The 26747-nt window shown below is 33.8% G+C and overlaps 1 non-coding gene and 1 pseudogene across 1 annotated transcript; one reads left to right on the top strand and one right to left on the bottom strand.

Annotated features, from left to right (window-relative positions):
- LOC124979464 (methylosome subunit pICln-like) overlaps positions 1-15129 on the top strand; it is a 54547-nt pseudogene extending 39418 nt beyond the window's left edge.
- Positions 15130-16723: 1594 nt separating this feature from the next.
- On the bottom strand, positions 16724-16831 carry LOC124981491 (U6 spliceosomal RNA). Its single transcript, XR_007108013.1, has one exon. It is a non-coding gene; the product is annotated as a U6 spliceosomal RNA (small nuclear RNA).
- Positions 16832-26747: the final 9916 nt, after the last annotated feature.

Raw genomic sequence — 26747 nt, 5'->3', positions numbered from 1 at the left:
AAGTGGTGGAAGGAGGAGGATGGGGAGGGTAAAATTTAAATGGTGAGATTATAAATACTTGTACTTTTTGAGTACCTCAAATAAAAAAAAAAAAAAAAACCTGGTCATGTGCTAAATCTCCCTTTCACTCTGTGGTGTAAAAAGTTCATTTATAAAAACCTAACCCAATATAAAAGCTGTTTTCACAAACTTTTTGTTTTAAATAACTGCTTTCATAAGTATATTAGACAAATATATAACATCACAACAGGCCAAGAAAGTCCAATGGACACAGTCACTATTTGGAATCTTTTCTGAAATACAAAACAATTATTTTGTAAGTCAAATATTAACATATTCAAAGTGGTAGACTTCCTTGTAAGCACTGTCTAATTTGAAAATTTGAATATATTTATCAACTGAAGATCTATGCTTAGTGAGCACTCTCTTGGATTAACAATTTTGTTTTATTTACTTTACGGATGAGTAAGTTCTGACTTAAATCAGTGATGAAAGACAGTCCAGAATTCATGAACCCATTAATTTCCCTTTATTTTGGCAGATGTATGTTGTGTATGTGTGTATGTGTGGGTTTTGGGGGGATGAATCCACATATATATTGTATATCTATTTACATTTTATATATGTATAAAAATAATGTTTACACTTTCATTTTGGGGAATGTAGTATGCCAGTACCATGTACAAACTGAGAGTTTTTAAAAAATCTTTATGTGTATATATCTACATAGTTATATAGGAAATAATAAATTGATTAGCTTATACATTATTCTCAAACAGAATTCTCAATATTTGCTTATTCATACAAAAATGGAACTATCTCATCCATTTTAATATTTTTAATCACTAAATTTCATACCATTTCCAAATGTTATCAAATATAATATATGAAATTTAAGCAGATATGATATACAAGATATTTTTAAAGTTTCTTTTAATGTTCATCATCTTGAGTTTAATTTTAGGAAAGAGGAATATGTCAACAGCAGTATATTGTTGTTTGTTATTTTAATTAATATGATTCAAAAATGAAGATGAATGAATCACAGAACATTCTGAAAATTCTAGGAAGTCATTTAATACATATACAAAATATATTTTTCTATCAGTGGCATTTAGTCTCATAACTAGTTCAAGTTTATACAATAAAATATATAAAACATCTTTAGGTGGGGCTGCAAATTAGTGCAGCCACTCTGGAAAGCAGTGTGGAGACTCCTTAGAAAACTCGGAATGGAACCACCATTTGACCCAGCTATCCCACTCCTTGGCCTATACCCAAAGGACTTAAAATCAGCATATTACAGAGACACAGCCACATCAATGTTCATAGCTGCTCAGTTCACAATAGCCAGATTGTGGAACCAACCTAGATGTCCTTCAATTGATGAATGGATAAAGAAACTGTGGTATATATATACAATGGAATATTACTCAGCCATAAAGAATGATAAAATTATGCCATTTGCAGGCAAATGGATGAAACTGGAGAATATCATGCTAAGTGAGATAAGCCAATCTCAAAAAACCAAAGGACAAATGATATCGCTAATAAGTGGATGATGACACATAATGGGGAGTGGGAGGGGTTAGTGTTAGGGTTAGAGTTAGGGTTAGGGAGGGGGCAAGAATGGAGGAAGGAAGGACTGTATAGAGGGAAAAGAGGGGTGGGAGGGGTGGGGGGGAAGGGAAAAAAATAACAGAATGAATCAAACAACATTACCCTATGTAAATTTATGATTACACAAATGGTAGGCCCTTACGCCATGTACAAACAGAGAAACAACATGTATCCCATTTGTTTACAATTAAAAAAAAAAAAAACTTAAAAAAAAAATCTTTAACCAAGGTCTGCTAAATTTGCATACTTTCTAATTTAATTATAACTTACTAACTTGAATCACTCTCCAGAGTGATTAAATTAAGGTATCGACAACCTGAAGCAAGAAAGGACATTAAGGGCAGAGAAGTTTAAAAGTGTTTTTTCTTTTTCATATATAATTCACTAAAATTCCATTCTTTTCCATCATTTAATATTTATACTTTGAACATAAATATAATTTATAATCATAATGTATGAAAGACCACAGAAGCACACACAAAGAATAATTGAATTTCTAAAAAGACCCAAGAACAAATATTGATTTTTTGATAATTTGATGGCCAAGAATCAGTTAGGATGTATGAATATACTTATTTATTGTCTTTCCACTCTAGTTCTTATAAGTTAAACCACTGTTTCAAGCACAAAATCTTAAAAAATAATTTTGTGAAATTCTGAAAAGTTTAGAAACACAACACTAACACCTAATTTTAAACATAGACATTGTATTTGTCTATGTGAGTTACTGAGTGGAAGTAATAAACATTTTTTCGGCCCATCATTCTTCCTTTAGACAGTGTCTGTCTAATCATTTCAAAGGCCTTATATGTTTTATTTTTTAGTTTCTCATGATGTTTACAACCTCCCTTCTAACCCATTCCAGTATTTAAAATTCTGTTTTCTCAGGAATAAGTTCTGTAGGATAAGACAACAGTTAAAAATGATTTTAAAACATTAAATATATTCATTCTTGTTTTTGAGAAAAAACAGATATTCTCTTAGGGAATTTCACTGGTCTAAGACAATTAAGAGAGAGATGGGTGAAGTATGAAGATTGAAGTCTTAGGGTACTGCCCCTCAAGGGCAGTATTGTCCTCTGTGAATGCAAATGAGGCTCACAATTGCTTTCCAAAGAGCTCTCCTGGACAGAATTCCAAAAAAGGTTGCTTTAGGTACCTGATCTCTTAGAGAATCAAGTACCTGATCTCTTAAAGAATCTTCCTACCATTTTTTTTTTTTTTTACTCCCCCTACCCTATCACTCTAGAGATCTCACCACCATAGGAAACAGGCAAGGGAAAAAAAAACCTTTGAAAGCGTAAAGTATTATAGAACTTTAAATGTCTTTCTTGTTTATTATTGTCCCCAGATACGTCCCCCAAACTTTCACCTTTCTTTTCTTCCACTTTTGCCCTTCCTACATTTGCAAATTCCTGAAATTAGGAGTTACTTCTAGAAGACCCTGTTCTGTAATAGATAAACCCCAGCATACCAAATCATCATTGTTACATTAACATGACCCTGTTCTTTTCTATTTGCATATAAAAGAAAACTTCTTTTGAAAAATATCTTAGTTGTAAATGGATACAACTTAATTTTTTTCATTTATTTTTATGTGGTGCTGAGGATCAAACCCAGGGCCTTATAACAGGTGAAGCAAGTACTCCACCACTGAGCTACAACCCCAGTACCTAAAAAGAAAATTTCTTGAGATAAAATCTTATATAAAAGTATCTTGGTAAGCCAAAAGGGAAGATGATTTTTTTTTTCCAGAAAGGTGGGTTCATAAATAGTTTACTTCTGGCAATGAGGAACTAGGAAAGGGAGCATTATCTTTTTTTTTTATTGTAAACAAATGGGATACATGTTGTTTCTGTTTGTACATGGAGTAATAGCATACCATTTGCATATTCATACATTTACATGGAGTAACAATGTTTGATTCATTCCGTTATTTTTTTCCTCCCCCCCACCCCTCCCACCTCTCTTTTCCCTCTATACAGTCCTTCCTTCCTCCATTCTTGCCCCCCTCCTACCCCCCATTACATGTCATCATCCACTTATCAGTGAGATCATTCGTCTTTTGGATTTTTGAGATTGGCTTATCTCACTTAACATGATATTCTCCAATTTCATCCATTTGCCTGCAAATGCCAAAATTTTATTATTCTTTATGGCTGAGTAATATTCCATTGTATATATATATATACCACAGTTTCTTTATCCATTCATCAATTGAAGGGCATCTAGGTTGGTTCCATGATCTGGCTATTGTGAACTGAGCAGCTATGAACATTGATGTGACTGTATCTCTGTAGTATGCTGATTTTAAGTCCTTTGGGTATAGGCCCAGGAGGAATAGCTGGGTCAAATGGTGGGTCCATTCCAAGTTTTCTAAGGACTCTCCACACTGCTTTCCAGAGTGGCTGCACTAATTTGCAGTCCCACCAGCAATGTATGAGTGTACCTTTTTCCCCACATCCTCTCCAACACCTATTGTTGCTTGTATTCTTGATAATCGCCATTCTAATTGGGGTGAGATGGAATCTTAGTGTAGTTTTGATTTGCATTTCTCTTATTACTAAGGATGTTGAACATTTTTTGATATGTTTGTTGATTGCTTGTAGATCTTCTTCTGTGAAGTGTCTGTTCATATCCTTAGCCCATTTGTTGATTGGGTTATTTGTATTCTTGGTGTAGAGTTTTTTGAGTTCTTTATATATTCTGGAAATTAGTGCTCTATCTGAAGTATGAGTGGCAAAGATATTCTCCCACTCTGTAGGCTCTCTCTTTGCATTGCTGATAGTTTCCTTTGCTGAGAGAAAGCTATTTAGTTTGAATTTATCCCAGTTATTGATTCTTGCTTTTATTTCTTGTGCTATGGGACTCCTGTTAAGGAAGTCTGATCCTAAGCCAACAAGGTAAAGATTTGGACCTACTTTTTCTTCTGTAAGATGCAGGGTCTTTGGTCTGATTTCAAGGTCCTTGATCCATTGTGAGTTGAGTTTTGTGCAGGGTGAGAGATAGGGGTTTAGTTTCATTCTGTTGCATATGGATTTCCAGTTTTCCCAGCACCATTTATTGAAGAGGCTATCTTTTCTCCATTGCATATTTTTGGCACCTTTGTCTAGTATGAGAAAATTGTATTTATTTGGGTTTGTGTCTGTGTCCTCTAGTCTGTACCATTGATCTACCTGTCTATTTTGGTGCCAATACCATGCTGTTTTTGTTACTATTGCTTTGTAATAGAGTTGAAGATCTGGTATTGCGATACCCCCTGTTTCATTCTTCCTGCTAGGGATTGTTTTAGCTATTCTGGGTTTCTTATTCTTCCAGATGAATTTCATAACTGCTTAGGGAGCATTATCTTTATAAAAAGCACTAACCGGTCTGGGGGAAAAAAGCTAGACTTTAAGTATTTTAAGGAGATCAGCCTGGTAAATTAGTTCGTATTTTATTTTCTCCACTTATGGTTTAGTGTTTGATCCTTAATAGTTACTTAACAAACTATTTATATGTTAAGGAAAATAAAGTTAGTTACACATTTCTCAGTGCTAATAAAAATTGACATTGAAAATCTGACTAAGAAAACAGATGGACCTCCTGAGTCCCATCAAATCCCTCTGTAACTATGTCTTTTTTCCTGGGTCCAACATGTTTTATAGTTTTGATATAATTGATGACTAATATCATTGACACAATAGAAGCACCAAATTGATTCTCTCTGAAAGAAAAATCTAGGGCATTCCCTCACACTTTCATTATTTGTTCATTATAATTCAGGATAGTAAGATGACAGACTTCTGACCTCCAGATCAGAATAATATCTGAGTTCTAGCCCTAGAATTACCACTAAAAATCCCAGAGCAAAGCATTCCATATTTCTTACTGCAGATTCTGATTCAATAGTCTAGAGTGGAGGCTGAGACTGCATTTCTAACAAACTTGTCTGATGATAAAGCTGCTCCTTAAACCACCTTTAGAGCAGCAAATCCTTAAGGCGACTAACCCGAGTATTTAGGTAATAGCAGTTATGTTTGCTATACAGTTCACCTATGTGAGTAAAAGATGAGAAAAATGTTTGGAAAATAAAGAACTATGGAAATTTGTATTACTTAAAATATTAGATTTCACTTTTAAAACAAACCCAGTGTGAAAATTCAACCTTGAAAAATAGATAAATATGAAATACTTTACTTTTCTTGTTGTATGATATATAAGAGATATTATGATGGTTTTCAGTTATTGACATCCTCTAGTGATTTTAAGGTGGCTAAAAATACATTTAATGCATGATTTCTCATAAGAACTATTATATCAGAAAGCTTTGTATGCCAGTAATTTACTATAAACTTAAATGGTATTTGCGGTCAGTTTCTGCTTAATACCTAGAAGATCATTCAATTTCTTTCTGATTTAAAATCTTAAATTAACTCAATTCAAAGAACAAATTTTGCCATTTTTTCCCCTGAGTGAATTGAGGAGTGAATTGAGGGGCAGTTGTATCCTTTTGTATAAGTGGAAAGCACACGTGTATGATTGGACTGAAAGAATTCACACAATAAATGTAACACACTAGAAATAATGAAGCCTATTTTTTATAAAAGTACATGTTTTAGTAAATGTTTTGCAAATGATATACAGAGGCAATTTTTTTTGCTAGCTTGAAATTTTCTTATATAATTTTTAAGCCTCTGCATTGTCCCATTCAGAAGTTATTCCAATATAATCAAAATAGTTCTAAATTGGTGGACAATATGAAGTCAAAATCTATAACTTGATGAAGAGTTTAGGAGAGAGAGCGACAGAGACAGAGACAGAGAGTGCTAATGTAAGGACTGGTTTTTGCCAATCACTGTAGTTCTTACAAAGTTACATTAAGCCAATGAATCTAAAGAGGAAAGCAGTACATGGATCATTTAGGTTGGTAAGCATAGAAGCTGGAAAGAAACCACAAATGTCTTGGATGTTGAGAACCAGGAGTTGGCATGAAGTATCTTTAAAGTGTATCTAAAAATTATACCATCAGTTTGAACGATTTTGTAATTTGGCTATTGGACAGAAAAATAGAAAATGAAGTTAAAACCAGTTAATATTAAATTATTATATACTGAAAAAGTGATTTCCACAATTTGCCTTTTAAGGAAGAAAAATATATACATCCTAGTTATCCTAGTTCATCTAAATAGCAATAGCCTGGTAATTTCCCCCTACTCCTTTTCTGTAATTGATCAGTTGGAAACGTTTTGTAAAACATGGTCTTTTCTCTGTCTGATGGTAATAGCTTCTTGTTTATATGACTGAATATGGCATTGACTATAAAGACTATGTGAGATTTTAGTTTTATGCTTCCATGTTTACAGTAACATAGCAAAGATTAGCAGATGCCCTATATACTTTCTTGATTTATTAGGTAGTAAAACCAGGAACAAAGAAATAAAAGAAGTCAGAGATTTGATGACAGTATAGGGGCTTTTACTGAATCCAGTTTAGGAAGACAGTTAACTGCTTCCAAAAGTATTCATAAAAATCCTCATCATAAACTGTATATTTGAACCATATTGACTAGATATTGAGAACAGTTTGATGTGCAACAGATGTTTACAGCAGCACTATTCATGATATCCAAAAGGTAGAAATAGCTCAAATATCTATCAATAGATGAATAAACTAGTTGTAGTACATAATACAATGTAATATTACTCAGTCAAGAAAAAGAATAAAATAGCTAGGCATGATGGTGCATATCTGTAATCCCAGCTACTCAGGAGGCTAAGGTAGGAGGACCACAAGTTCAAGACCAGCCTGGGCAACTTAGCAAGACTTTGTCTCAAATAAAATTAAAAGGGCTGGGATGTGGGTCAGTGGTCAAGCAGCCCTGGGTTCAATCCCAGTATTAAAAAAAATAAATAAATAAAATACTGATACATGCTACAATGTGCATAAACCTCAAATACACTATGCCAACTGAAAGAAGAGAGAGAAAATGTTCACATACTATATGAATTCATCTATATGAAATATTCATAATAAGTAAAGATGGAAAGAATGCCAATGGTTAAAAGGGGCAGGAAAACAAAGTGGGGACTGACAGGAATGGGGTTTCCTTCGAGAGTGGTGAAATGTTTTTAACTAGATAAAGGTAGTGACTACGTGACATTGTATGTACTAAAACCACTGGGTTTTTCTCTTTAAAGCAGGTAGTTTTACATTATGTGGATTTTATTTCAATAAAAATAGCATTTTGAGAATGAACAAATGTACATGTAATTAATTAATGCCTAGTTAGCAGACTGCCTGCATGATAGTTGGCTTTCAATTAACATTCATTGAACAATGAATGAATGAGACTAAAATTCTCTTGTTACAGCTTCTGTGAAATTTTTGGATTCCGCCCTTCTAGAAACAGTGGAACCTGAAGCAGTAGTAAAATCCTACGATTGAAAGGGGAGAGAATATTAGATAACAAATAGTCTAACTTCCTTGTTTTACAACTGAGAAAACTGAGACCCACAGATGTGACTGGCCTTAATGAAGCAGATAACACAGCTAGTTAGTCTTATTGGTAGAATAAAATAGAGGCCCCAGATTTCCAACACTCTTTGTTATTCTTCCCTTCTTCAGCCTTGACCCCAGATCCCTGGGAAGGGTGGAGCTGGTGAAGGAGGAAAGAATTGGCCAGACAACAGCTGTAATGAAGTTAGTTTACTCTTGTGGATCAGGACTCAGGCCATATTTGGGTGTGGAGGGAACACAGCTGTACTAAAGGGAGGAAAAGCAAAGTGGGTGGTAAATAAATTATCAAAAGTCTAAAATGCAAACGTCCCAGTGCTGGATGCAATTCTGTTCTCAGGAGACAAATACCTACAATTATAACCCCTTTTCATAAGGGAGTTTAGCTTAAAAGGAGAAAGATGAAGGAAGTTCCCATATAAGGCCAAGGAAAATAAATACATGTATCCTTCATATAAATTTATTAAAATCTTTTGAATTTGACAGGATTTTAGGATTAAAGTCTATTTCAGAGGAAATTTAGCTAATAGTAGTATTTACATTTGCATTTTGTAATAATACTGTTTATGTGGAGAGGTGAGTTCTTTTCTGATTCCCTACAAAGACACTATTTAAAATTTCAGTTTCTTAAACATCCATTTTTGAAAAATAAGATCGATCAGTGGCAAGAGATTGAAGTTATCATTAAAAGGAATATTAGAGGATTCTTTTCTCTTATTAAGGCAAAAAAAGTGAATTGAGCTTTTAAATTTGTGTGTGTGTGTGTGTGTGTGTGTGTGTGTGTGTGTGTGTGTGTGTATTTTAAAGTTCAGTGCTGATGGAAATGTGCCAAAGACTGTAATACTAAGAACTGGAATATAGCCAACTGTCTTTGGTTTGGAGAAGGCAAGCACGAGCCAGAGAATGCTCTCAAGTATTGGTGGGAGGTTATTTGAACTTGAGGGGGTCAGCCTATTTGATGCCCAGAGCAGAAAGAAACAATGGCTCTCTGATAATTAGGATAGTAATCCCAGCAGGGGAGCCCATCATCTTTGTTTTCTTGTAGACAGAAGTGTCTCCAGGCTATGGCTTAATCTTTCCAGGACTCTAACTTTGAGGAATCATGATATCTTTGTTAGAAGCAGATCTTGCATTCTTTCTTAGCAAACTCTTTCTTCCATAAACAGCCATTATAGAAGGTGAAATTCTAGGACCTGATCATTGCTCAAGGCATCTCGTAAACCACAGCAGTAAGAACACTACAAAATCACTAAGATGAACGTACACTTTTCATTAGTATACTGATCTATGTTTTTTCTCTTTTCTGTCCTTTCTTTTTGGTATTTTTATTTCTTCTTCTTTTTTTAATGTACTGTCATTTTATTTTCTATTTTCTGTTTCTCCAAAAACTCTCTTCCTCTCCAGCCTATTAGAATATTTTTTGAGGTTGGTTCCTTTAAATATGCCTACAATATTTCCTATCCTAGCACTCTCTAAACTTAAATACCAAAACCAAAGCTAAATTCCCACTTCCAGATTTCTTCTCTCTCTCTCTCTTTTTTGTTAATGCCTTTCAACTCATAGGACACAGATTTGATCTTTTCTTAGGCCTAAAGTTGTTCTTTTTTCCTATCATTTTATAGTAGTATCTTATAGTAGTATCTTAGTGAACTTCTTGATTGATGTGACCCTCTAATATCCTCTTTTTCATTGATAAAATCTGACAGTTTTTACTATTAATAATTCTTTTGACAGTGACTGTAAAACTGCTCAGGTAGCAGTTATCTATGTCCTTGGGCATAAAAGAACACATTGCTATCTTTTTGCAGTTCCTCATATCTAGGTTTGTCTCATTGCAGAATTTCCTTGGTACTGTGGGCCTGAAGTCTCTAGTAGGATAAGCTACATTCTCTACTGCAGATGCTGTCCTGACTCAAAATAAACAACACAATGTTGAGAGGGAAATGCCCTGACAGCAAAAAAATCTTAGAAACAGTGGAAAATAAGTTTTGTTTGTTTTTGTTTTTTAAGGCAACAGGTTAAGGAAACAATGAACAGTAAGATGACAAACATGAAAGACTCACTTTTCTTGTTTAGAGTGGCAACTGAGTTCTGTACATGCCTTGCATTTAGGCCTAAAGTTTGGGGAGGCCCTTAATATTCTCAGAGAAACGCTTGGGTTCTTTTTCAGTCCACAACTTTAGAGATGAATATTCTAATGAAGAAAAATAAAAATACTTGGAATTTGCAGAAGCCTGCCTCATTTTTTTAATAGTGCTTGAACCCAGAGTCTTGTGCGTGATAGGCAAGTACTCCATCACTGAGCTGTACCCCCAGCCTGAAGAAATTCTTTTCTTAACATTAAATTACTTTGATACACATTGACAAGGACAGATTGCAAAGATGAAAACCAAAAAGTCTAGAGAAATAATGGGAACTGATAAAATCAAGTCAGTGACCAAGAGAAATCTAAAATTTAAGTTCTTTATTTCAAAGTTGACAAATAAAATGTCCTATTTTCCCAAATCATCCTGACTAATGCTTTAGGCCTTAAACTATGCACATAAAATCAATCAGCTAGATACAGATTCTGTTATGTACAAAAGTATATAACTAATCTGTGATGGTTAATTTTATGTGTCAACCTGACTGGATTAAGGGTTACCTGGGAAGCTAGTAAAATATTATCTCTGGGTGCATCTGTGAAGGTGTTTCTGAATTTTGAATTCATAGGCTAAGATCTACTCTCTCCAATGTGGTCAGGCATTATCCTAAACATTCAGTATTCTCTAGATGGCAAATGGCTGATGGTGGGGTTTCTCAGTCTCCATAATTGCATGGGCTTATTGCCATAATAATATACATTATGGGAATATTAATAATATATATATTATTATTGGTCCTGTTTCTCTGGAGAACCCCGATTTAATCAAGTCAATGCTCATTTTCTATAACATAGGGAAAAGAATACAACATATTTCATAAATATTTTAGTATAAAGATTTTTATTTGAAAGATTTCAAAAAATGAAAGACTTCCTAAAAGAATAATTATGTTAAAAAGATATAAAAGTTTTTAAAGCATAAGACTTATTTATATTTAAAAAGCGAATATATCAGGGTGACTGTCTAATCTTTGTTAATATATAATTTTATGTGTGAGTGTAAATTCTCTTGACTTATTAAAGCCAAGGGAAGCCTGTGTGTTTTTAATACTTAATTAACTTTTAAGTTGAATATTGTCAATTACATGCCAGCAAAATATAATGAAAATGACAACATCATATGGATTACTCTAAGATGATAATAGTAGAAAAGAACTGAAACTTAGGATAATAATAACATTCACAGAAAAGAGAATGAGATATTTATATCATTATGTAAATGTATAACACATAAAATAGTCTTTCCTTAATTAACATAAATTGCAGACTGAGTAAATTACTAATTCAGTGTAAATGAGCTGGCTGTGTAGCTAGTTACTTGACATTCAGTTATTTTGCACATGTTTAATTCCATTTTGTTCTTGGTTAAGAAGAAATGTGAAATTTAATATTTTCAAACAAGTCCTTTGGGAAACAATTGGCTTCTCAGAAATTACAATGAAACCAGGCACTGTGGTACATACTCTAACCTCAGCAACTCAGGCGGCTAAGACAGGAGAAACAAAAATTAGAGGCCAGCCTGGACAACTTAACAAGACCCTGTCTCAAAACAAAAGGTAAAAAGGGCTGGGGATGTAGCACACTGGTAATAGAGCACCCTGGATCCAATCACCAGTACTGGAAATAAATAAATAAAAATAAATAAATAAATAAATAAATAAATAAATAAATAAATATTTTACAATGAAAAGGTAAAATAGACATATAAAAGAATGCTAAATAAGAACCAGTTATTTAAGAGTTTGATTACCTAAAGAAAAGAGTTAATGTCCTCTGAAACATACATTTTTCATTACAATTTCTCTTGCCTAGTCAAATTTTCACTTACTAAATGAACTCAATCTCCTTATCCTTGGTCCACGATTAATGGTGACATTGTTTTCTATTTTATTATTCTTAGTGATTACCTTACTTTTTACAGTATGCATTTGTGATTTATCAAAATGTGATGTTTATTGCTACTTTTACCTTCTTCTCAGAACATGTGATAATTTTAGAAAAATTTAACAGTATTTGTCTTCCTTCTAACTACTATACTCTTGTTCTATATTTTTTTCTCCATATTTTAAAGACCAAAAGTCAGTATTATCACTCTTTGTGCAATAAATATTCATTTAGATATCTCCAAATGTTTTTTTCTTACTTTCATTTCCATACACCTCTCCAACTGGGATTTTTTTCTACCTAAAGAATATTCTTTAGTACTCCCTCTAGTATATATGTGCAAGTGACTGATTGTCAGTTTTGTCTGAAAATGTCCTTATTTCCTTTTCATTACTAAAGAATACTTGCACTGTATTTAGATTTCTACTTTAGTCATGATTTTTCTTCCAGAGTCTTGAAGTTATCATACCATTGTCTTCTGGCTTCCATTGTTTCTGTTGAGAAGTTAGCTATTGACTCTTAGTAAATTCCTGTCATTAGCCACACAACAATGTGTTAGGTCAATGATGGACAATATATATGATGGTGGTCCCATTAGATGATAATGAAGCTGAAAAATTCCTATTCCCTAGTGGTGGTGTAGCTGTCATATCATTGTCGTGCCATGCATTACTTATGTGTTCATAGTAAGGCTGGTGGAAATAAACCTGCTGTATTGCCAGTCACATAGAACTGTGATACATAAAATTATGTTCAGGACAATATACTTGATAATAAATGACTGTTACTGGTGTACCTATTTACTACACCACACTTTTTAATCATTATTTTGAGTGTACTCCTTTTACTAATCTTTAAAAAAAAAAAAAAAAAAAGTTAACTGTAAAACAGCTTCAGACAGTGTTTCAAGAGGTCTTCCAGGGCATCGAATTGTTATAGGAAACGACAGTTTCTTGTGTGCTACTGCCCCAGTGGGACAAGATGTGAAAGTGGAACTCACAGAGACATTGATGATCCTGATTCCATGTAGGACTAGGCTAGGTACATCTGTGTCTTTATTTTTAACCAGAAGTGTGAAAAGTAAAAAATAAAAATTGAAAAATTGAAAAACAGGAAAAATATTACAGGAAAAGGATAAAAAGAAAGAAAATATTGCCTGGCTTGGTGGGATTAAGTGATTAAGGAGGCTGAGGCAGGAGGATTCCAAGTTCAAGGCCAGCCACAGGAATTTTGCAAGACCCTAAGCAACTAAGCAGGACCCTGTCTCAAAATAAAAAAATAAAAAGGACTGGGGATGTAGTTCAGTAATAAAGCATGTCTGGGTTAAGTCCCCAGTACCAATTACCAAAAAAAAAAAATATATATATATATATATATATGTATATATATATTTATGCCACAAAGCGTGTGTGTTTGAAACTATTATTACAAAAAAGTCTAAAATAATTTAAAAGTTTCTAAAGTGAAGTTACAGTAAGCTAAAGTTAATTTAGTTTTGAAGGAAGAAAATAGTTTTAATAAATTTAGTGTAGCTTAAGTGTACCCTGTTTATAATGTCTACAGCAGTGTACATTATTAATATCTTAGGCCTTTCCATTTGCTCACCACTTACTCATTGACTCATCCAGAGTAACTTCTAGTCTGCAAACTCCGTTCTTTGTAAGTGCCCCATATAGAGGGGTACCATTTTTCATCTGTACTTTAATTACGTGTAGATATGTTTAGCTACAGAATACTTACCCTTGTGCTACCATTGCCTACAGTATTCAGTTCAGTAACATGCTATACAGATTTGCTATACAATAGGCTATACCATACAGCCTAGGTGTGTAGTAGGCTACATCATCTGTGTTTGTGTAAGTACACTCTGGGATGTTCGTACAATTATGAAACTCCCTAATGATGCACTTCTCAGGACACAGTCCTCTTGTTAAGTGATATATAATTGTATTGCTGCTTTAAAGGTATTAATCTTTCTTCTCACTGATGACACTTTTTCCATTTCCCCACTGAATTTAATATTTTATTTAATATTTAATTCTACTTACATTTTCATAATTCTTCTGCAATGGATGTGATTTCTTATGGTTTATCCTGTTTAGGGTTTTTAGGAATTCTTGAATGTTTAACATAAATTTAACCAGTTTGGGGACAATTCTTTTCAGAAAAGCTGTTATCTCTTCAGACATTGCCTCTTAGTCTCTCCTTTTCTTCTAGGATCTCAAATATATCTGTTATTTTTTCCCTAGGTTCAATACCAAGTAATATTTAAAAAAAAATGGTTTCTGGCTATGTCAATAAAAGTATAAAGAGGATGAGGGGCTTCCACAACAGCAACCAGATACAGAGGCTGTGCTGAACAGGAAAGGTCTCGGTACCGGCACTCTACATCATGGAGAGCCGCCTGTCTCGGCTAGATTCTCACTTGGATTAGGATTCTCACTGGAATATCCCACCATTAGTTTACATGTGGTGTTCAGGGACCTAAATGCCTACCCTCAAGAGCATTTGTATGTTATGGTGAATGCCAAATTTGGAGAAGAATCAAAAGAATCTCTTGCTGAAGAAGAGGAGGAAGACAGTGATGATGATGTTGAAACTATTACTGAATTTAGATTTGTGCCTAGTGATAAATCAGCATTGGGGGCACTGTTCACTGCAATGTGTGAATGCCAGGCTCTGCATCCAGATCCTGAGGATGAAGACTCAGATGATTATGATGGAGAAGAATATGATGTGGAAGCACACGAACAAGGGCAGGGTGATATCCCTATATTTTAGACCTATGAAGAAGGATTATCCCATTTAACAACAGAAGGCAAGCCACACTGGAGAGATTAGAAGGAATGCCTTCTCAGTCTGAGCAGCCAGTATAACATGGCTGGGATCCAGACAGAAGATTCAGTAAGAGATTATGAAGATGGCATGGAGGTAGATACCACACCAACAGTTGCTGGATAGTTTGAGGATGCAGATGTTGATCACTGAAAATGATTTGTGCTGCTTTAATGTTCTGCTTATAACTGTACGAGAGAACTTGGTGCCTCTTCCACTTTGGAGTAGGGTTGATGAAAGTCTTTCCTTCTCCAAAACTCAACGTTTTAAACCAGTTCTTTCTCAAGACAAACTATACTGACACAGCAGGTTGTCACCAGCAGAAGGAACCATGAACTTTATTCACAAAGGTGAATTAATTCAACCAAGGGAGTACTTGTAGATTATTATTTACCCCCAAACTTTGCGTCTAGGTACCCTTTGAGTAGGCCTATAATTCCTGCCAGTGCTGTATGAATCATCTGTACGTTAGCAGACTTGTGGTAAAGATGCTTAGGAGCTTGGGGTGTGGGAAGAAAAGGCAAAGATCTTAGAAGGATCAGCCTTTGTTGTTCTCCACAGAGACGAGAGTCTTTTAATGATTTGGGGACCGAATTAATTAATTCAGACCTCTTGGGAAATATCCCAGCTATAGATCCTGCTGCTGACACAAGTGTTTCTGGCTAGCTTCTACTCCTTCTGACCTCTTTTACCAGTCTGCCCTGTTATAGCCTCTTAGGTTATATCATTTAATTTCTACCCTCTTAGGTTAGTTTTCTGTAACAGAACCAGTGAACTGAAACGAAGTCCTCCAAGTACTTCTAATGAAAATTATTTTGCCTTTGTAATAATTAACAAATAAATCTATATTTTCTATATTAAAAAAGTCTAAAATGCCATCCATAAAAAGACTAAAAAAAAAAATGAGTCTGAATTTGATTAAGCTTCTAGCCAAACTACTAGTTTACAGAAAATGTAAGTAACGCTACTCAGTTAGTAATCTCACTTTTTTCCTTTTTTTCTGAAAATTCATATATTTAATCCCAGAAAAGTGTTCTGTCTTAGCTTGGATCCCTTCCTACCATTTGGTCTAATTTCTTGGAAAAGGGGTTGATGAACTACATAGTAGGTAATTGTCACCTCTGCATCCCTACAACCAGTGATGGTGGTTGACAAAATTATTGGCAGTTATGTCAGAGTTTGTTGGAAAGTGAGGAAATAAGGGAGAAAACACCAGATATATACCACAAACAATATAATAGAATGACAGGTCTTTTTACATTATACTTTATTATATGGTGAAAGTAGGGGGGAAAAGAATTATTCAATGAATTATCCAGGATAGTTGCTTAGCAGTTTGACTTTTTTTTTAACTTCTGGCCAAACATGAGAATTAACTTTGAGGATCAGTTAATAGTGGAAATAATTAAACCATAATAATCTAAAAGGAAAAATATATGAATCATTTTTGAACTCTCAATAGAAAATTCAAAGAAAATACCACAAAATAGTAAACATGTCCTTTCTTCTCAAGCAATTTTAAAGCAGTTATATAATTCTAAATATATATTTGTGTGTGTATGTAAAATGTATAAATATATATTTCAATATATATTTAAAGTGTTATGTGTGTAAAATATATCATTGAGCCAATAACATAAAAATATATTTGCCAATATTCCTTATGAATATAAAGATAAAAAATGCTCAGTAAAATACTAGGAAACTGAATCTAACAGCATATAGAAAGGATTACAAACCATGACTAAGTAAGATTTTATTTTTTATGAATTTGGTTGTTATCCTTGCACAGAGGCCATGCTAATCTTCTCTGTATCATTCCCATTTTAGTTGTATGTGTGCTGATGAAGCAAGCATCCAAGTGTGATTTATCCCAGGAATGCAAATTTGTTTCAACATATGAAAGTTAATTAATGTAACAAAATATATGAATAGAATAGGGGGGAAACACATTATCATCTCAATAAACACAAAAATCATTTAACAATTCAGTATCATTTCATGATTTTAAAAAAACGAACAAACTATGATTAGAAAGGAACTTTTTCACCTTCACAAAAGGAATTGATGTAAACCCCTCAGCTAATATCACATTTAATGGTGGAAGATTGGCTGCTTTCCCATTAGACTAGTGGAAACACAGGCATATTCACTCTTGTCACTTTCATTCAACATTGTACTGGAGGTTCTAGTCAGGGAAGACTAGAAAAGAAGTAAAATTATCTTTGTTCTCCAAAACAAGAAGATACTGTGTATAAGAAGACCTAAAGAATTCACTAAAAATTCTAGATCTAGTATATGAGTTCAGCAAGTTTGCAGGATATAAAATCAATATAAAAAAATCAATTGTATTTTTCTACTCTTGCAAAAACAATCCAAAAACAAAATTAAGAAAACTACTTCATTTATAATAGCATCAAAAAGAATAAAGTACTTAGGAATGAATTTAACAAGAGAAAAATGTATTCTGAAAACTATAAAACTATTTCTTTGTTGAAAGATATTAAAGATTTAAAGAAATGGAAAGATGACTCATGTTCATGGATCAGGAGACTTCAATATTGTCAAGATGGCAGTAATCTACAAATTGATCTATGATTTTAATGCAATTACTCTCAGGATCTAGACTGGCTTCTCTGAAGAAATTAACAAGTTTATCCTAAAATTTCTATGAAAACTTAAGGGACTTAGATCAGGTAAAACAGTCTTGAAAAAGAAAAAAATAAATGGAGGACTCGCTTTCCAGTTTCAAAACTTACTACAGGGCAGTAGTAATCAAGACAGTGTGGTACTGACATAAAGATAGACATACAGATCACTGAAGCAGAATTAAGAAACTACTCTAAACCCTTACTTGTACAGTCAGTTAATTTCCTGCAAGACTGCCAAAACAATTCAATGAGGAAAAGAAGCATTTATCAACAAATAGTGCTGGGATAACTCTATAGCTACAGGCAAAGAATGATTTTTGACCCATACCTCATACCATATACAAAAATTGACTCAGCAAGGGCAGAGGGAGGAAGGGTGGAAGTACTGGGGAGTGATATTGGTCAAATTATATTGTTATATCATATGCATGTACAAATAGGTAACAACAAATCCCACCACTATGCTACAACTATAATGAACCAATAAAAAAGATGAAAAGGAGGCTGGGGTTGTAGCTCAGTGGTAGAGCACTTGCCTTGCACATGTGAGGCACTGGGTTTGATCCTAAGCACCATATAAAAAAATGAATAAAATAAAGTTATTGTGTTCATTTACAACTAAAAAAACAAAAATAAAAACAAAAAAGGTGAAAAAAAGAAATTTAAAAAATTGAATTGAAATGGATCAAATATCTAAATGTGGGAGCTAAAATGATAAAATGTAATAGCTACAATTCCCCTAATCTTAGGAGAAAAGTTCACTCAGCAGTTCTCTCAGATATGACATTAGACACATGAACAACAACAAAAATAGATAAATAGAACTTCATCAAAATTACAAACATTTGTGTGTCAAGGGATACTATCAAGAAAGTGAAAAGACAGCTAACAGAATGGGAGAAAGCATTAGCAATTAATACATTGGACAGGGACTTTGATCTAGAATAGGAAAAGTTCTCCTCTAACTTAATAATAGACAAGTGGCTCAATTAAAAAATGGGCAAATTATATTAATAGATATTTCTCCAAAGATTATATACAATAAGTATTTGAAAGGATACTCTATATAATTAGTTATCAGTGAAAAGTAGATAAAAATCACAATGACATGCCACTTCACATCCATTAGAATGACTAGTACCAAAAAGACAGACAACTATGAATCTTAGCTAGGCTGTGGAAAAAATCACTCTACATAATGCTGGTGAGAATGTAATGCTGCAGTTACTTTGGAAAACGGTCTGGTAATTGCTCCGACTTAACATGGAACAATTCCACTCAGGTATATATTCAAGAGAAATTAAAACATGTCCACACAAAAACTTGTACATTTTTCATAAGAACCAAAATACAGAAAAACTCAATATCCATCAACTAGTGAATGCATAAACAAAGTGTGCTATTATCCATACCATGAAATATTATTTGACCACAATAAAGAATACTGATGCATGTTATACCATGGGTAAACTTCAAGAACATTATGCTAAGTGAAGATACCATTCATGAAAAACCACATATCACATGATTCCATTTTTAGAGTCAGAAAGTAGATTAATCATTGCCTGGAGTGAGAGTATGGGGTGACAAGATCAAGGGGTGATAGCTAAAGGATACAGAATTTCTTTTTAGAGTAAAACTACTCTAAAATTGGTTGCAGAGATGTTTGTACATATCAAAGATAGATAAATTGCATGTGAGTATATCTTAATCAAGTTGTGGCCAAAGATTTTTAGGTGTGAAATGTGGGACTTAGGGACATACCACTCTTAGACCAACCAATAACTTTTGTGCAGAAAGTGGTAATGGTAAATGCAGTTATGTCCTAAAAATCTAAACAAAGCAAAATCTGGCAGGGGTGGGGGAGGCGAAAGAGTCTATACTTATGTGGGATTACACTTAAGGAAATACCTGTAAAAATTAGGTTTAACGTACGGCTTATATACTTAGTGATAGAAAATGAATTGGTAATTTTTGCTACTTACTTTAGTTTAGCTGAATGCATGAGGAGAGCCTTAATCCAGAAAAAAATAATATAAACCCCAGAGGTTTGGAAACTTATTATGTACCTCTAATGACTAGATTCAGAACCAGCTTTTCAGGGGTATGAACACTGAGACACATTCTCCTGGTAATGCCTTCAGACTTTGTTCCAAGGCAGATACAATGCTAGCATAAGATGTTGAAATTTAAGTTTTCAATATTATGACTTGCTGTGGTAGGTCAAATTGTAAGCCTTGTATTTTTTGCTTTGAATATAATATAAAAATGGATATGAATGCTTCTTTGAGAATAACAGATGGTTTAACTTTGATTCATTGGTGTACATTATAAAATAAATATGGAACTTCAGGCTTATTTTTCATGATATATGATCCCAATCTGATTTTTTTATATCTAGTGGTGTGGTATAGGTTTGCATTTTGAAATAAAATTTCAAAATGGAAACCCATTCACCTGCCATTTGGAAAGCATAAGTATATATAAAAGAAAATATATAACTTGCTTTAGGAGCCAGAACAAAAGACCAGACTGAGCAGGATACAGTCTATAATCTTAACTCCTTGATCAACCAGGAATAATTTTCTTTTGAGGGACCTGCACCAACTTTTTTTTAAGTCTTAGTGCATCATGTGGACATATTACTCACTATGATCACTGTCTATGTCCAAAAATTGATTAATGCTTCTTCATACTGAGTATATCCAGAGGAGTTTTTTTCTTAGAAGAAAATTTGAATATTTTTTGACTGATGAAAACTAGGAATTGTCCTCAATGAGAACAGTAGTGTGCTACATGATTAAACATAAAATATTATCAGAAAGTATACAAAACAACAGTGTCTAGGGATTCCAGCACTTTCCCCCCTCCCCCAGAGGAATCTGTATCTTGACAACCTGCCTCTATTTGCCCAAATAAAGTTCCCACTTAAATGTCTTTTGACTTATTTCATCTGGAATATTTTCATGAAGACTATAGGGGAGACAAAGAAGCACCTGAAAATAGGACATGATAGTAGAGCTAAGGAAACTGTGAAATCTTGTTCTTTTCACTCTTACTTTCTGATTCCCTTTCCCTCCTTCTGTTGCCTCCACCTCCTTTACCTTGAGTCCATTTGAGACTCCATGCTGCCATTCTTTCTGTTTTAGAAAAGAATCTCTGATAAATGAATTTACATCAATATGCCAGTAACTGGAAGTTGTTCCTTTAAGAATTTTTGTATTTTTTAAAAAGCTGCCTCTCCTCCCTCAGGAAAAAAATATATAATTTCAGGCTTACATTGGGAATATATTTTGGGCAAAATCTTTGCACTTGTGCTCTACTTAAGAAGTCAGTTAGTTATATGACTCAGTGATAGAGTACTTGCCTAGCATGTGTGAGGCCCTGGGTTTGATTCTTGGCCCCACATAAAAATAAATAAAATAAAGGTATTGTGTCCATCTACAACCAAAAAACAACTTTTTTTAAAGAAGTAAGTTAGTTAACCTCTCAGCATATTAAAAAAAATCACCATTAAGTACGAGGTCTACTTTCATTAAGTTTAGTTGATGTAATTGTTAAGTGCTTAAAAGAGAAAATACTATCAGTCTAGAAATAAATACAGCACAGAGACAAGGTTGAAAGTAGAAAGAAAATAGTAATCACAGTATACTGGCAAACTTTTTCCATCTAGCAAACAAGAATGGGTGGATGTTGCAGGGGGCACAAGAATGGGTGGATGAAGCAGGAGGATCACAAATTCAAAGCCATCTTGAACAATTAATAAGACCCTACCTCCAAATAAAGCAAAAGGGGATGAGGATGTAGAGCACTTGCCTAGCATGTATGAGTCCCTAGCTTCAATCCCCAGCACCACCACCAAGAAATGAAAAATAGGTAAAACAGGGAAGGAATGTGAGTAAGTTTCTTCCCACCTTCTTATAAGGAAAGGAACTGAAGACATTCCTGAATTTCTAATGAAAATCAAAGTGGTTAAAACACAGGAATGGATCTAGGAGGAAACAAATTAAGTTAGTAATCTGTTTTTCAATCTGGTGTTCGAAATGGTTTCAAACTGGTTTTATTTTGAATGTTTGTGATGATGTCCAAAAAGTTTAAACATCTTTTCACATGTTAATGGGCTATTTCTGCTTCATCATGTTGAAATTTTTGGTCATTTCTTTTGATTTTTCTATTGGAGTATTTGTAATTTTCTTACTGGAGTCACAAAAATTCTTTGGACATTTTGAACTAATCTTTTATTAGTTATACATGCTGCTATTGTCTTCTCCCATCTTGTGATTTGTCTTTTTCACCCCTTGTTGTCCTTTGATTAACAAAATTTCTAAATTTAAATGTAATTGGTTCACCATTTCCCCTTATTTTTTATACTTCTCTGTTTTGTTTAACAAATTTTCCTCCATGGTGACACCTACAGTTACCAATACTGCTTTCTGAAAGTTTGATTGTGTTTTACTAAATCTCTAAACTGCCCTTTTTGTGTGTATGGTGTGAAGTACAGGATGCAATTTCTTTTTTGTTGTAGTTGTTCCTATGGTTACCCAATTGTTCTAGCACCATTTTTGCAAAACTATTCTTTACTTGCTCATTTTAATATAATCACATTTAAGCATCAAATTAGTGGTCAAGAGACTCTAGCACAGCCAGGTATGGTGGTGTACATCTGTAATCCCAGCTAGTTAGAAGGCTGAAAGAGGGGAATTGAAGGTGCCCAGCCTGGGCAACTTGGTAAGACCCTGTCTTATAATAAAGTAAAATAATAGGGAGCTGTGGATGTAGCTCAGTAGTGGAGTGCCTGTGTGGGAACCTAGTTTCAATTCCCAGTATGAAAAAAAGGACTCTAACACACTTGGCAAGAACTCTTCCTGGATTCTCAATACTGCCCACTAGTCTTTTTGCCCATCACTGTGCAAATACCCCACAATTTTAACTATTAAAACTTTATAAATAATTTAATAACTGGTAATTAAGTTGCTCCACCTTATTCATCTTTATCAAGAGGATCTTAGTTATTCTTGACCCTTGCTCTTCATACAAATTTTAGAATTAGTTTGTTTAAAGTCAACCAAAATCATGCCTGGGATGGGATAGTGATTGAATTGTATTAAAACCATAAAGCAATTTAGGGAGGAATGTCATTTCTACAGCATTAAGCTTTTTAACCATGAACATGGCATCTCTCCATTAATTTAAGTCTTTTAAAAAATGTTCTTAAATAACAATTTGTAATTTTATCTTAGAGATCTTATAACTATTTCTATATTAATTAAGGTACCCAATATTTTTTATGTTGCTGTCAATATTTTTAATTTCATTTTTAACTATTTGTGGTAGTTTATAGAAATGTGTAAATATTGATGTATCCATCAAACTTGCAAAATTTTAAAAATTAACTCTAATAATTAATCTATAGATTACTTGGAATTTTTTATGTGGACAATAATGTCACCTTCCAAATAATGAACTTTATGTTTTTTTCTTTTATGTCTCTATTCCTTTCCGTTCTATCTTTATTCTTTGTCTAGAATGTCTAATACCTGCATAGAGATATGTATTGTGGTTGTCCTTGACACTTTCCTGATCTTGAGATAAACTTTCATTGTTTCATAAATAAAATTTGATATCTATTTTATATATGCCCTTTGTCAAATTTAGAAAGTTCTTAGTTTTCTAAAAGTTTTATTATGAATACATGTTTTATCAAATGAATTTTCTGCACTTATGAAGATAATCACATGTTTTTTTCTCTTTTAATTTGTAAATTAAACTTTTTATTCCTGGAGTTAAACCTAATTTTGTGAGAATTCATCCCCTGTTTTAGCTGGCTTTGATTTGCTAATATATGCATCTTGATTCACAATGGGGAATTGAAGTTGAAAATATTGTTAAGGTATAAGTAAATATCCTAAATCAAAAATTCATTTACTACTCCTAACTTGCTGAATATCAGAGTTGAGCAAAACAGCACATTGTAGAGTATCTGTTTGCCTTTGTGAATATGTGGCCAACTGGAAGCTGCAGTTTGCTGCCCTAGCCCAGCATTGTGAGACAGTATTGCACCTTATAGCACTGGCGTGGAAAATATCAAAATTCGAAATGCAAAGTATGATTTCTACTGAATGCAAATCACTTTTACACCATTGTAAAGTCAAAAATTTTAAGTTGAACCATTGTTAAGTAGGTCATTGTCTATAGTTTACTAAGGGTTTTTGCATTTCAATTCATGAATGATATTAGTTTATGAATTTTCCTTTCCTTCCATACTTACTTTTCTCTTCTTTTTCAGTTTCTTAAAAGTGCAAGTTTGGGCATTCATCTTAGACCTTTCTTCTTTGCTATATAAGCATTCTGGGTTATCAGGTCCAAGTACTTATTAGTGGCACTAAATCATTTTGTTTGTGATTCTTTTTTTCTCATTCATACCAGTTTCTAAAAGATGAATGTTAAAGTCTTTAACTGTAATTATGAAATTGTCTATTTCTCCTTTTAATTTTATCAACTTCTAATTATAAATTACTCATATGCTAGATATTATTCATAGATCCCCATGGTTCTCTTCATTTTTTTTCAATATTTTTTCCTGTTATTCAGATTGAAAATTTTCTATTGGTCTATTTTAAGTTCTCTGACCTGTTCCTCTGTCAACTCTATTCTCCCATTAAATCCACCCAGTGAATTTTTTACTTAAGATATTAAATTATTCAATTCTAGAATATATGTTTTGTTCTTTTTTATAAATTTTTTCTCTCCACTGAGATTTCCTATTCTTTCATTATGATTACTACAATTTGGATGCAATCTGTTCCATACAGGACCCTATGTTGAAAGTTTGGTTTTCATTCTGTTTATGGATGAAGGGAGTGGAACCTTTAAGAGGTGGGGCTTAGTGGAATGTGATTAGGTCATTGAGGGCACTGCCTTTGGAAGGAATTAATGCTGGTCCTATGAAGGGACTTCTTATGAGAGTTATTATAAAAGAGAAAGACTGACTCCTCCCTGCTCTCTGACTTCCTGTCTTACCATGTGATCTCTCTCACAGGCCCTCCTACCATGATGCTGTCTGCCATAATGGGTGAAGCAGCCAAATGGGCCCACATCAGAGGCTGAACAGATGGAGCCTCCTGATCTCAGACTTTCAGCCTCCCAAATTGTGAGATAAGTACACTCTTTTCTTTATAAGTACCTGGCTTCAGATATTTTGTTACAGCAATGGAAAATGGAATACAAAGCAATCATATTTCCCTTTACCTCATTAAACATAGTTGCAATGACTGCTTCAAGGTCTTTTGTCTATATATTCAACATCTCTATCATCTAGGATTGGCTTTTGGTTGTTTTGCTTACTCCTGCCCCCAGCAAGAATGTGTTACATTCTCCTAATTCATCGAGTGTCAGGAGGTTTGAATTGTATTCTGGATGTTATAAATGTTATGATATGAATACTGGACTTTGAATTTTTTCATATTTCTCCAGTATTGAGGGTAGTTTTTTTTTTTTTTTGCTTTGTTACAGGATATTCATTGGTTAGACTTTAAACTACAAACTCTTGCTCTGGGATGTGGAGGCTCAAATCTCAGTTCAGAACTTGTATTTTAGGAGAATTATTTGTAGTCTGACATATTTATATATCTCTCAGAGGTCAACCTAGGGGCAGAGCTTATACATAGGAATTTGTGAAGTTCCTTCCTAAAAGGTCTCCTTTCAGAGATTTCTGTCTTACTTTCTGGAAGCCCTTGTTATCCCAATTTTGTCCCCTTTGCTCAGGTCAGAAAGATTACTGAGTGTCAGAGTTTTAGCTTCATCTGCAATCTACCTTTGGAGCCACACTGCCAAAATAACAAATGACAACAATAACAGGAAACAACCCATGTTGGTCACATCTTCCAAGTTTTACTTTCTCTCTCTCAAAAAAAAAAAAAAAAAAAAAAAAAAAAAAGTATTATTTATTTATTTATTTTTGCTAATGGAGATGGAATCTTGGGGCCTCATGCATGCTAGGTAGGCACTCTTTCCAAAATTTGCTGTTATTTCTTTACTCACCAAGATGCTCAGATAACTAGTTTTAAACATTTTTTTTTATCTGAGGGAATTTCAGTCTGTTAGGACTTTATTTTTTCACCTGAGAAACTTTTCCATGTCTTAAGTCTCAGAGTCTTATTTTGAGAAGAAATTATAGCCAAATAAAAACTTAAAATTTAGTGACAATTGATCCAAGTTAAAATAAGCCCACTACAGAACTGGGGAGATATCTCAGTTGGTAGAGTGCTTGCCTTGCAAGCACAAGGCCCTGGGTTCAATCTCCAGCACCAAAAAAAAATACACCCACCACAGCTAAGAGAGGTGGCGCACGCCTTTAATCCCAGCGTCTCAGGAGCCTGAGGCAGGATGATCATGAGTTCAAAGCCAGCTCCGCAAAAGCGAGGCACTAAGCAACTCAGTGAGCAAGGTACTAAGCAACTCAGTGAGACCCTGTCTCTAAATAAAATACAAAATAGGGTTGGGAATATGGCTCAGTGGTTGAGTACCCCTGAGTTCAATCCCCAGTACAAAAAAAAAAAATTATATATATAAATATACATACAAATATATATACTACATGTTTATTGATGAAAGGGTGAAGATTTTCCCCATTATCAGGGCTATGCTGCAATGGGGTTAACCTACTCAGAGCTGTTTTACTGTTGTTCCTTAAGGCAGAAAAGATTATGAATAGACTGGAAATGATCCTGTCATAAGCCTTTCAGATGTCCCTCTCAGTAGAGATTCTTATAAATTACTAATTTTCAACATGGAGAACAAGCACTTCTGAGATGGTACAGAATGTTCTGTTTTTTCATGATCACCACTGTCACTAAGAGATTTACTATGTTGCAGCAACAAATTCCCAGATCAGACATCACTCAAATAGTGCTTTCTAGGTGGCAGAGGTCATTTACCTCAGGGATACTTCAAAAGCATTCCTTGTTGTATTTTTTGATTTGGAGCATGGAAAGGTGAATTGCCTGAAGACTGTAGAAATCACTGTGGTTAATGTGTACTGGGATAACTAAGGCCCTGAGGAGCACTTATAGTATGTTGGAAGACATCTAATGATAGACAATATAGGATGCTGGACAGATA

The sequence above is a fragment of the Sciurus carolinensis genome, chromosome 3 (assembly GCF_902686445.1).
Source record: "Sciurus carolinensis chromosome 3, mSciCar1.2, whole genome shotgun sequence".
Lineage (NCBI taxonomy): Eukaryota > Metazoa > Chordata > Mammalia > Rodentia > Sciuridae > Sciurus > Sciurus carolinensis.
Note: the sequence above shows the minus strand (reverse complement) of the source record. Positions and strands in the feature narration are given on the sequence as shown.